At 42.0% G+C, this 14,511-nt stretch overlaps 1 protein-coding gene across 1 annotated transcript in view; it reads right to left on the minus strand.

The window, feature by feature from the left end:
• The window catches only part of BANK1 (B cell scaffold protein with ankyrin repeats 1), a 1,166,863-nt gene that overhangs the window by 108,961 nt on the left and 1,043,391 nt on the right, over nucleotides 1-14,511 (minus strand). The window lies entirely within an intron of this gene.

Here is a 14,511-nt window from a genome sequence, read left to right on the forward strand (position 1 = left end):
GAATGTAGCAGAGTTACACACGCTAAGCCGCCGCCTACTGGGAGTGAATCTTAGCTTCTTAAAATTGCGACCGACGTACGCGCAATATTGCGATTACAAACGAGTTAGCAGTTTCAGAGTAGCTCCAGACTTACTCTGCCTGTGCGATCATTTCAGTGCTTGTCGTTCCTGGTTGACGTCACAAACACACCCAGCGTTCGCCCAGGCACTCCCACCGTTTCCCCGGCCACTCCTGCGTTTTTTCCGGAAACGGTAGCGTTTTCAGCCACACGCCCCTGAAACGCCGTGTATCCGCCCAGTAACACCCATTTCCTGTCAATCACATTACGATCGCCGGAGCGAAGAAAAAGCCGTGAGTAAAAATACTTTCTTCATAGTAAAGTTACTTGGCGCAGTCGCAGTGCGAACATTGCGCATGCGTACAAAGCGGATTTTCACTGCGATGCGATGAAAAATACCGAGCGAACAACTCGGAATGAGGGCCATGGTTTTGCCCAACTGCTAACAAAGTTCCTGCTGCGATCAACTCACAATTACCCCCTAAGTGGGGTAAGCCATTGTGTGATGATGTCCCTCAGTTTCCATAAGAGGTTGTCAGCGGTGTGCCTCTTACGGAAAGCGGTGATACGTAGTGTAGCCTGCCTAGGAACGAGTTGGCATTTGCGAGATGCTGCTACTGGTGCCACTGCTGTTGTTGCTGCGGGAGGCAATACATCTACCCAGTGGGCTGTCACAGTCTGCCCTGTTCCACTTGTCCACATGTCCGTGGTTAAGTGGACAAGTGGGTACAACTGCATTTTTTAGGACCCTGAGGACACTTTTTCTGACGTCTCTGTACATTCTCGGTATCGCCTGCCTAGTGAAGTGGAATCTAGATGGAATTTGGTACCAGGGACACACTAACTCCATCAATTCTCTAAGTCCCACTGAACTAATGGCGGATACTGGACGCACGTCTGACACCAACATAACTGTAAGGCCTCAGTTATCCGCTTTGCTACAGGATGACTGCTGTCATATTTAATCTTCATCGCAAAGGATTGTTGGACAGTCAATTGCTTAGTTGAAGTAGTACAAGTGGTCTTCTGACTTCCCCTCTGGGATGACGATCTACTCCCAGCAGCAACAACAACAGCAGCAGAAGCAACAACAACAACAACAACAGCAGCAGCAGCAGTAGGAGTACCACTCAAGGATCCTCCGGAGGAATCCCGGTTAGGAGAGGACTCCTCAGTCTTGCCAGGGACATGGCCTGCAGGAATACTGACGTTCCTGACTGAGGAGGAAGTTGACGTTGAGAGAGTTGGTGGTGTGGCTTGCAGGAGCTTGGGTACAAGAGGAAGAAGGGATTTAGGTGTCAGTGGACTGCTTACGCTCTTACCCATAGTTTCACAACTTGACACTGACTTCTGATGAATGCGCAGCAGGTGACATATAAGGGAGGATGTTCCTAGGTGGTTAACATCCTTACCCCTACTTATTACAGATTGACAGAGGCAACACATGGCTTGACACCTGTTGTCTGGATTTGTGGAGAAATAATTCCACACCAAAGAGGTGTTTTTTTGGTATTTTGCCCAGACATTACAATGAGCTTATTCATCCCACAGACAACAACTGTCTCCCCGGTGCCTGATTTAAACAAACCACATCACCATCAGAATCATCGTCAGCTTCCTCCTCAGCACCAGCAACACCCATATCCTCATCCTGGTGTACTTCAACAGTGACATCTTCAATTTGAATATCAGAAACTGGGCTGTGGGTGCTACTTCCAACACTTGCAGAGGGCATGCAAAAGGCGGAAGGAGCCACCTCTTCCCGTCTAGTGTTGGGAAGGTCAGGCATCGCAACCGCCAACACACTTAGACTCTCCTTGGGGATTTGTGATACCATTTTAGAACGCACAGTTCTTTGCTGTGCTTTTACCAGCTTAACTCTTATAATTTTTCTAGCAGTAGTATGAGGGCTTCCATCGTCATGTGAAGCTGAACTTCTAGTCATGAATTTAGGCCAGGGCCTTAGCCGTTCTTTGCCACTCCGTGTCGTAAATGGCATATTGGCAAGTTTACGTTTCTTCTCAGACCATTTAAATTTCTTTTTTGGGTTGTTTTACTGAACTTTGGCTTTTTGGATTTTACATGCCCTCTACTATCACATTGGGCATCAGCCTTGGCAGGCGACATTGATGGCATTTCATCTTCTATGTCATGACTAGTGGCAGCAGCTTCAGCACTAGGTGGAAGTGGTTCTTGATCTTTCCCCATTTTATCCTCCAAATTTTTGTTCTCCATTATTTTTCTTGAGTTATATAACACAATATGCAGCACAGGACAGCGTATCCCTACACAACACCGGGCAAACACTGTAAAAATTATTTGGATTAAATATTAATAACCCCTTTAAATAGAGTAAATAATATACCGCACAGGACAGTACCACTGGACTTATACGGCAGTACCACTGGAATTATATGGCCGTATCACTGGAATTATATGGCAGTACCACTGGATTTATATGACAGTACCACTGGACTGGATTTATACGAAGTATCACTGGAATTTATACGGCAGTATCACTGAAATTATACGGCAGTACCACTGGAATTATACGGCAGTATCACTGGAATTATATGGTAGTACCACTGGATTGGATTTATATGGTAGTATCACTGGAATTATACAGCAGTATCACTGGAATTATATGGCAGTTCCACTGGATTTATACGGCAGTACCACTGGAATTATACGGCAGTACCACTGGAATTATACGGCAGTACCACTGGACTTGTATGGTAGTATCACTGAACTGGATTTATACGGCAGTATCACTGGAATGATACGGCAGTATCACTGGAATTATACGGCAATACCACTGAAATGATATGGCAGTACCACTGGATTTATTTGGCAGTACCACTGGAATTATACGGCAGTATCACTGGAATTATACGGCAGTACCACTGGACTTATATGGCAGTACCACTTGACTGGATTTATACGGCCGTATCACTGGAATTATATGGCAGTATCACTGGTATTATACGGCAGTACCACTGGACTTATACAGCAGTACCATTGAACTGGATTTATACGGCAGTACCACTTGACTTATACAGCAGTGTCACTGGAATTATATGGTGTACCACTGGATATATACGGCAGTATCACTGGAATTATATGGCAGTATCACTGGAATTATATGGCAGTACCACTGAACATATACGGCAGCATCACTGGAATTATACGGCAGTACCACTGGACATATACAGCAGTATCACTGGACATATACGGCAGTATCACTGGTATTATATGGAAGTACCACTGGACTTATACAGCAGTACCACTGGACTGGATTTATACAGCAGTATAACTGGAATTATACGGCAGTATTACTGGAATGATATGGCAGTATCACTGGATTTATATGGCAGTACCACTGTATTTCTACGGCAGTATCACTGTAATTCTATGGCAGTACCACTGGATTTATACGCCAGTACCACTGGATTTATATGGCAATAACACTGGACATATACGGCAGTATCACCGGAATTATATGGCAGTACCACTGGACATATGTCGCAGTATCACTGGATTTATACGGCAGTACCACTGGACATATACGACAGTATCACTGGATTTATATGGCAGTACCACTGGACACATATGGCAGTATCACTGGAATTATATGGCAGTACCACTGGACATATACAGCAGTATCACTGGAATTATACGGCAGTATCACTGGAAATATATGGCAGTACCACTGGACTGGATTTTTAAGGCAGTATCACTGGAATTATACGGCAGTATCACTGGATTTATACAGTAGTACCACTGGACAGATACTGCAGTATCACTGGATTTATATGGCAGTAACACTGGACATATACGGCAGTATCACTGGAATTATATGGCAGTACCAGAGGTGGAACTACCGCCAGTGCAACCAGTGCGTTTCACTGGGGCCCGCCACTGTCCAGGGGCCCAAAGCATGTAATGAGTCAAACCTACTCATTACATGCCTCTGTGTGCTGCGGGCAACCGCTGCCCGCAGCACACAGCCGCCTGGAGAGGAGAGGAGTGCAGCGGACACGGGGGAAGGAGGAGGAGGGAGGTGAAGGAGGGAGCCGCAGCAGCGCTGTTTTATTGGTTGAGGCGCTGCTGCTGTCCCTCTGCTTCACTATAGGCTGTCTTCCGCCGCTGTGAAGCGCATCCCAACATTCACAGCGGCGGAGGACAGCCTATGGTGAAGGACTGGGACAACTGCAGCAGCGCCTCCATCAATAACATAGCGCTGCTGCGGCTCCCTCCTCCACCTCCCTCCTCCTCCTTCTCTCCGTGATCTCTGCCAGAAGCTGCACCGAGACAGTAAGTATAATTATTTCTTTCTTTCTTTCTTTCTTTCTTTCTTTCTTTCTTTCTTTCTTTCTTTCTTTCTTTCTTTCTTTCTTTCTTTCTTTCTTTCTTTCCAAAAAGCGGGACTGTCTGCCGTAATGTGTAAAAAGGGGGAATCTGCCTGCCGTAATGTGTAAAAAGGGGACGCTGACTGCCGTAATATGTAACAAGGGCACGCTGTCTGCCATTATGTGTAACAAGGGCACGCTGTCTGCCATTATGTGTAACAAGGGCACGCTGTCTGCCATTATGTGTAAAAAGGGCACGCTGTCTGCCGTAATGTGTAACAAGGGCACGCTGTCTGCCGTAATGTGTAAAAAGGGGATGCTGTCTGCCATAATGTGTAAAAAGGGGACGCTGTCTCCAGTAATGTGTAACAAGGGCACGCTGTCTGCCGTAATGTGTAAAAAGGGCACGCTGTCTCCCGTAATGTGTAAAAAGGGGGAATCTGCCTGCCGTAATGTGTAAAAAGGGGGAATCTGCCTGCCGTAATGTGTAAAAAGGGGACGCTGTCTGCCGTAATGTGTAACAAGGGCACGCTGTCTGCCATTATGTGTAACAATGGCACGCTGTCTGCCATTATGTGTAAAAAGGGCACGCTGTCTGCCGTAATGTGTAACAAGGGCACGCTGTCTGCCGTAATGTGTAAAAAGGGGATGCTGTCTGCCGTATTGTGTAAAAAGAGGACGCTGTCTGCCGCCATGTGTAAAAAGGGGACGCTGTCTGCCGTAATGTGTAAAAAGGGAATCTGTCCGCCGTAAGGTGTAAAAGGGTCTCTACCTGGTGTAGTGGTGCGACTGTGCGGAATAATTTGAATAACGGAGACTACTGTGCACCGTTTTATGAATTGGTATTATTTTGTGGCCACACCCCTTCCCCACGAAGCCACGCTCCTACGGCGCGCACTGCCCCTGTTTTGCATGCAGGGGTGCGGCTCCGATGCCGTTTCTTGCACACAGTGCTAAAATGTCTAGTTACGGCACTGTTGCTAGGTATCCATTTCTCTGGCCCTGAGCAGGTTCCCCTCATCAGATCCTCTCCAGGGGTGAGGGGGTGGACTTGGATGGGATGAGGGAGGGGGGGGCAAAAGCATTTTGTCGCACCTGGGCCCACCGCTCGCTAGTTCTGCCACTGGGCAGTACCACTGGACATATACGGCAGTATCACTTGATTTATACGGCAGTACCACTTGACACAGACGGCAGTATCACTGGATTAAAATGGCAGCACCACTGGACATATTCGTCAGTATCACTGGAATTATATGACAGTACCACTGGAATTATACGGCAGTACCACTGGACATATACAGCAGTATCATTGGACATATATGGCAGTATCACTGGAATTATATGGCAGTACCACTGGACTTATACGGCAGTATCACTGGATGTATATGGCAGTACCACTGGACATATACGGCAGTATCACTGGAATTATATGGCAGTACCACTCAAATTATACGGCAGTACCACTGCACATATACAGCAGTATCACTGGACATATATGGCAGTATCACTGGATTTATACAGTAGTACCACTGGACAGATACTGCAGTATCACTGGAATTATATGGCAGTACCACTGGACATATACAGCAGTTTCACTGGAATTATAAGGCAGTATCACTGGAATTATATGGCAGTACCACTGGAGTTATATAGCAGTACCTCTGGACTGGATTTATAAGGCAGTATCATGAATTATACGGCAGTATCACTGGAATTATACGGCAGTACAACTGTATTTATACGCCAAAACCACTGGAATTATATAGCAGTATCATTGGAATTATATGGCAGTACCACTGGATTTATATGCCAGTACCACTGGAATAATACGACAGTACCACTGGAATTATACAGCAGTACCACTGGACTTATACGGCAGTACCATTGGACTGGATTTATACGGCAGCATTACTGGAATTATACGGCAGTATCACTTGAATTATACGGCAGTACCACTGGATTTATACGCCAGTACCACTGGATTTATATGGCAGTACCACTGGACATATTCGGCAGTATCACTGGAATTATATGGCAGTACCACTGGACATATACGGCAGTATCACTTGATTTATACGGCAGTACCACTGGACATAGACGGAAGTATCACTGGAATTATATGGCAGTACCACTGGATTTATACGGCAGTACCACTGGACATATACAGCAGTATCACTGGATATATGTATGGCAGTATCACTGGAATTATATAACAGGACCACTGGATTTATACAGCAGTACCTCTGGACTGGATTTATGCGGCAGTATCACTGGAATTATACGGCAGTATCACTGGAATTCTACAGCAGTACCACTGGATTTATACGCCAGTACCACTGGATTTATATGGCAGTACCACTGGACATATAAGGCAGTATCACTGGAATTATATGGCAGTACCACTGGACATATATCGCAGTATCACTGGATTTATACGGCAGTACCTCTGGACATATAAGACAGTATAACTGGATTTATACGACAGTATCACTGGATTTATACGATAATACCACTGGACATATACGGCAGTATCACTGGAATTATATGGCAGTACCACTGGGCATATATGGCAGTATCACTGGAATTATACAGCAGTACCACTGGACATATACTGCAGTATCACTGGACTTATGCGTCAGTATCACTTAAATGAAACGGCAGTACCACTGGACTTATACAGCAGTACCACTGGACTTATAAGGCAGTATCACTGGAATTATATGGCAGTACCACTGGATTTATACGCCAGTACCACTGGATTTATATGGCAGTACCACTAGAATTATACGGCAGTACCACTGGAATTATACGACAGCATCACTGGAATTATACGGCAGTGCCACTGGACTTGTACGCCAGTACCACTGGACTGGATTTATATGGCAGCATTACTGGACATATATGGCAGTATCATTGGATTTATATGGCAGTATCACTGGACATATATGGCAGTATCACTGGAATTATATGGCAGTAGTATCACTGGAACTATACGGCAGTACCACTGGACATATACGGCAGTATCATGGGAGTTATACGGCAGTATCTCTGGAATTATACGGCAGTACCAATGGATTTATACAGAGGTACCACTGGATTTATACGGACGTACCACTGGATTGGATTTATACGGCAGTATCACTGGAATTATATGGCAGAATCACTGGAATTATATGGCAGTACCACTGGATATATATGGCAGTATCACTGGACATATGCAGCAGTATCACTGGACTGGATTTATACGCCAGTACCACTGGATATATACGCAGTATCACTGGAATTATATGGCAGTACCACTGGACATATACAGCAGTATCACTGGACTGGAGTACCACTGGATTTATACGGCAGTACCACTGGACATATACAGCAGTATCACTGGAATAATATGGCAATTCCACTAGACATATATACGGCAGTATCACTGGATTTATATGGCAGTACCACTGGACATATATACGGTAGTATCACTGGACCTATACGGCAGTATCACTGGACTTATACAGCAGTACCACTGGACTGGATTTATACGGCATTATCACTGGACATCTACGGCAGTATCACTGGACATATAGGGCAGTATCACTGGACATATACGGCAGTACCACTGGACATATACAGTAGCATAGGGACACCACCACTGGACTGATGCAGCACAAGACACCACCACTGGACTGATGCAGCACAACACAGCACCACTGGACTGGACTTATACACCAGCACTGGACATATGGCAGCAGAGGACACCACCACTGTGACTGGACTGATGCAGCACAAGACACTACCACTGTACTGATGTAGGAGAACACGGCACCACTGCACTGGACTTATACAGCTACACTGGACATATGGCAGCAGAGGACACCACCACTGTGACTGGACAGCATTAGACACTACACTGGACTGAGCAGCACAAGACAGCACTGGAATCGCCACCCCATTTTTCCTCCCGCACAGACACTGAGGACGGAGACATGTCCTCTTGTTACACTCTCCAGGACTGGAGTGAAAATGCGGCGACGTGCGGCTCCTTATATGGAATCCAAAACCCGCGAGATCCCGACAGCAGGATGATGACGTTTTGCCTCGTTCTGGTTTCTGAGTCAGGCGGGAAAACCCAAGCTGGGCTCGGATCCGGGCTCGGGTAGCGAAGTTCGAGGGGGTTCGGTTCTCAGGGAACCGAACCTGCTCATCTCTAATTTTACAACACACAAGCCGCAACCAGGCGCTAATAAATAGCTAATTTCAATTTAATAAGTCACCATATGTTATTTTCAAGCTGCAACACAGAGTTACTGACTTGGGGTCTTCAAGTCAGAATAATTAGCACAGGTGAACCGTGTGCTAGTTCCCAAAGCTAATCTAACACTTAACTCTTTCCGCTATTAAATATGGTATGGCTGATGTTCAAATAACCAAACTGCAAATTTTCATATAATTCATGAGTTTTAATACACATAAAAACCTAGACCGGTCTAAGATATCTTAACAATATAAGAACAATAATATAATCAGTATTATCAAAATACTATTAAAAATGACTCAAGGAGGTGGAGCCAAGCTGATCTGTGCACAGTTCTCAAACGGACAAATTAGTAACTATATTTCAGTCCGCATAATACACTTGTTATAATGCGCAACGATTTGCTTCTAGAACCCATGTAGAAATGTAAGTTCCTTAGATGTTTTTTATGTAAAAGCAGTGTTCCATATTTTTATTGCCCATCAGCAAAGACAGAATAATGGCATGAAGATATGCTCCTAAGCGGAGCCTTACGTGTGGAAACCACACTCCACTGCCTGTTGATTGCACTGTTTAAAACTACAGTATCTGTGATAATAGAAGGTGAGAAAATAGTGCGCAATCAAACCAGAGGTGCAGCCAAAAATTAGCGTAATATAGTGTACATCCAAAAACACAAAAAAATAGACAAAAGAAAAGATTTACACATATCTATGGCGCTCAAAGGAAAAAATAGTACACCATAAGAATAACATATATGTATACTCCAAAAAATATAAATAATAATCACCCCTAGAGATTTCCAAAGGAGCAAGACTTTGAAGTATACACTTGTTTTTTTCTTTATTTCATCGTCCTTGATTGAAACCTAAAATATAACGTGACCCCCTCCACACAATATGTGTTTTGGGATAGACACATACAAAAAAGAAGATAGTGCAATAAAACCCTTTTAAAGGACGATTTTAATGAATCAATGCACTTACAAACTGATGTAATTCAAACAGCATATCTCATAACTTCCCATAAGGCACACAGCTTAGCAGTCAATGAGTCGCCGTCAACCAAGGATGGTATACCGAATAGTGTTGGAAATCTGAAAAAATGTGACTACCTCCACATATTACGTGTTTGAGGTTTAGGCACATAAAATAGAAAAAGAAATAGTGCAATGATCCTTTTTAAAATTATGCAGGATTTAATGACATCAAAGCACTTACAAACAAACGTAATTTAATCAGCATAAAAACATATCCACAGGACATGCACTCGGCAAAGAACAGCAACCACCCTCAGGTCCAGTCCCAGATGGAAAGATAGGCTGGTAAAGTGATCTCTCAATCCGGATATAGAGGGGTCACTTCCAGGGAGTAGTTACCGTAATCACCGCCAAGTACACGTAGAATAATCACATGGAGTAAGAACACTTAACGCGTTTCTGACCTGTTTGGTCCTTCATCAGAAGTGTAAAGTTCCTCTCCATTGGCATTATATTTATAGCAAACACATTACAAACATTAAAAACACCTGTGCACATTTAATGACGCTACCCGGCGTTCACGCGTCCTGCGCACGCGCCGTTAATGTCCGGAAATTCATCGTGCGTTCCACCTCAAATCCGGAAGTGCGTCTTTGCGTTCCACAATCCCGGAAGGCGCTCCCCGTTATTCACATCATTCTGCACATGTGCCATTCTATCCTGGAGACTCATTATGCGTTCCACCACAATCAGGAAGTACATCTTTGTATTGCATTCACTCCGAGATTGAGTATCAAAGTTCTTATTCAACGGGTCCATTAAAACAGCGTTTTACATATGAATGTCCGCATATGTGTCCCAATAAAAATCCATGGAATATAAAACAAACAATAAAACAAAAAATTAAAATGTATACATTATATTCATAAATCACAGTAAAGTGCTTGTGAGAAAGTTTCACAAGAAAAAGACAATTTTTCTCAGTATAAGCGCCAAAATGGAAAAAATGGGTAATAGATGTATATATACGTCCCTTAAAGATGTTCACAATTGATTGTTCCTCAATTATTCACAGGACGTCCTCAGTTAGTATAGGAGATGACCAATGATTTTGATATGGAGACAAAAAAAACAGACATACAATGTGTAGTATTGTTTTGCATACAGAGTTCTTTTCATACATAAAGTTAACCTAATCCCAATAGGAAAAAGTTAAAGTGGTAACATAAGGAGGGAGTCTATATATGGTGCGTACCCCGACTCACACTGAGAGGGGCAAATACGTGCACGGAAAGGTTTCTTTAAAAATTTCTTCACCCTCTTTGTGTATCCTTCACCATAAAGTATGCATGAAAGAGCATACCTAGACTCACTTTAAAGTGAAAGCGAGTCAAATATATAAAGGTATCTTTTTATCCTATTGCTGCTGTATCAGATGGAAATGCGTACCACACTCACAGGACAAGAAATGGAAACAATCCTATCAGGGTATCTTTAGGATCCAAAAGGCATTTCACAACTTCTGAAAGTGGCTCAAAGAGATGTTTCCCAATGGGAGCAGTTCATACCCGGTGATTTTGTATGGAAGAAAGAAACAGACATACAATGTGTAGTGTTGTTGTATATCTAGTTTCCTTTTTAAATAGATTAAATTATCCTTATCCCATCAAGATAGAGGGGGACACTGCTATAAACAGAAAATCTGTATATAATGCGTACCCCAACTCACAATAGGGGAGATAAATGTGTGCACAAAAAGGTTTCTTTAGAAATTCTTCACCCTCTTTGAGTGTCCTTCACCATATGGTATGTATGGAAGAGCATACCTCAACTCACTTTAAAGTGGGGAGAGACAGATGTGTAAAGGTATCTTTACTCCTATATAGTTGTGCCAATAAGAATGCGTACCACACTCACGGAATGTATAGTGGAGATGTTCCCATAAAGGTATCTTTTGAGTCCACCACTGTTTCTGACTCCAAAAAACCCAATATATGGTATGGCAGTTCCAAATCACAAAAAGAGATAGTACCAATCAGTCCGATTGTTTTTTTTTTTTTTAAATTTAATGCATACAACCCATAGTTGGGAAAACCAAAAACATGCACATAAAATAACACTTGGTTACTCCGCAAGAAGGAACTCAAATGAAAACATAAATTGCACCGAAAAAATAAAAAATCTTAAAAAGTCCAAAATTTCATAAGATGCATTTAGATAATGTGAAATACCTCAAAGGTTAGCTTCTTAGAGTAAACGAGGTTGCACAGTGCCCAGTATTAAGGTTTTATTTTCTTTAGTGCTAGACAATGGTAATTATGATGAGCATAGGAGACATGAACAACCCTCTTTTTTAGAGTGGAATGTGAGAACTCCACCAAGGAACAGGTGTTAGTCCCCCCGATTCCCATCTCAAAGAAAACCAGGAGAGGGAAAAGGGGTGGACAGAATAAAACCAAAAAGAAAGTTAAAAAGAGAGATATTCAGAATGTAGAAAATCAAGATCTAGAAAATGAACCCATGAAAGAAGTTCAGGAGGTTAAAATTTTCAATCTTAGTGATAGGATCTTAACTGAGGATGAAACTAGGGTTCTGAAAAAGGGCCTAAAACATGCCCCCTCTTTTCAGCCTAATTCCTTTGACGTGTTTTTGGACATCCAAACATACGTGAGAAAATTAACAATAAAAAGGTTCTTTTTAATGAAGGAAAAAGAAGAGGGAGAATGTATATAACCACTTCCCCAAAAATATAGATTTAAACCTCCTTCAACATTTTATCCTTCACATGCTAAGGGGAGTTGTATTGACTCTTTTAATAAATTAGTATGTGATGAAGCTCTGAAAGAGTTATGCAGAAAATTTTGACTAAAAAGAACAGACATTTAAATTTAACTAGAAAGGAATTCAATGCTTTAAAATCGCTTAAAGAAGATAAAACCTTAATCATAAAACCAGCAGATAAGGGGGGGGGGGGGGTTTAATGAATAAAGAGACTTATATGAAGAAAATCCATTTATTATTGAATGAGGATAATACATATAAAAAATTAAAATGTGATCCCACGGTTAAAATGGAGAAGGCTCTAAAGGAGCTGACAACAAAAGCATTTGATGACGGCCTTATTTCAAAAAAAGAATTGGATTTTTTAAATATTAAAAATCCATCTATACCCACTATCTATACACTTCCAAAAGTGCATAAAGATCCCCTAAACCCTCCTGGCCGGCCAATAATATCCGGCTGTAATAGTCTTACCAGTAATTTGTCGGCTCTAATAGATTCATATTTACAGCCTCTTGTACAGACAACGAGGGCTTATTTGAAAGATACGGGAGACGTTTTGTATAAATTGGGTGACATTGATTGGAAAGAGAATAGTTTCCTCTGTAGTGCAGATGTGAAAACACTCTATACGATAATTGATTCAGAGAAGGGTATAACTGCTGTCACTTACTTTTTAAACAAAAGTGATATGAATGAAGCACTGAAGCACTTTATTATTGACAGTATTAAGTTCATCCTCTCGAATAATTACTTTTATTACGATGGATCTTTTTACCTTCAAATGATAGGAACTGCCATGGGCACCAGGTTCGCCCCCAGTTACGCTAACTTGTTTATGGCGTACTGGGAGGAACATACTATTTGGACTAATAGGACTCTGGTGGCGAACCTGGTGTCCTGGCATCGTTTTATAGACAACATTTTTTTTATATGGAGTGGTGATGAAAGATCCTTAGATAATTTCTGCACTAATTTGAATTTGAACACCATGTCTATCAATTTAACTTTTAGTATAAGTATGTTTTTTAGATTTTAGTATTTACATTAAAGAGGGTTCCATTCATACTATGACTTATCGTAAGCCTACAGACTGTAATAATTTTATTGAAAGAACCAGCCAACATCACAAAAACTGGTTAGATGGTATCCCTTTTGGTCAGTTTTCTAGGATTAAAAGGAATTGCACAGAACCTAGTGTCTGTGAAATACAATTAGACGATCTGACCAAACGTTTTGAAGTAAAGGGTTATTCTCCAAAGACCCTCACAAAAGCTAGAAATAAAATTGATCACGTCCCTGAAAGGCAGGATTTATTAAACAACAGAAAAACCATATCTGCTTCCAATGATAAGACACAATGGGCATTTATTACACAATACAATAAATGCCATAGAGATATGGAACGTATTATTAAAAAGAATTGGAAAATCCTCAAATTGGATACTATCTTGGGACAATATATACCGGACCAACCATCTTTTGTGTACAGAAAAGCACCCGCTTTAAAGGACCATCTTGTGAAAAGTAGTATAGAACCAGAGATTAGACAAAGTGTTAGAACTAAGGGTTTCCACAAATGCGGAGACTGTCTGATGTGTAAATCAGTAGAAAACAAACAACGTAAACAAGTTAATTTCACTGTAAATGGTACAATTTTTCCGATCAGGGAATTCATCACTTGCCACTCCAAGAATATAATATATATCTTGGAGTGTGCTTGTGGCTTATTTTATGTCGGAAAAACTACCCGTTGCTTGAAAGTGAGGATGGCTGAACACGTATATAATATATGTAAAGGCTTAGAAACCCATATGGTTTCGGCACATTTCAAAAGATTTCATAATTCCAATGAATGCCATTTGAGGAATTTTATAGGAATACAGCAAATTTTACCTTCATGGCGTAATAGAAATCTAGATGATAGATTGTCTAGGGTGGAAATGAGGTGGATTCACCGTTTGGGGACACTTGTACCTAAGGGCCTCAACGGTGACTTCGAGCTCAAGTGTTTCCTTACCTAGCAAACCATCTTCTTTTCCCTTTTTTCAAGCACTTTTTTCTCACCAGCACTTTCTCACAAGCACTTCACTG

The sequence above is a fragment of the Pseudophryne corroboree genome, chromosome 1 (assembly GCF_028390025.1).
Source record: "Pseudophryne corroboree isolate aPseCor3 chromosome 1, aPseCor3.hap2, whole genome shotgun sequence".
Lineage (NCBI taxonomy): Eukaryota > Metazoa > Chordata > Amphibia > Anura > Myobatrachidae > Pseudophryne > Pseudophryne corroboree.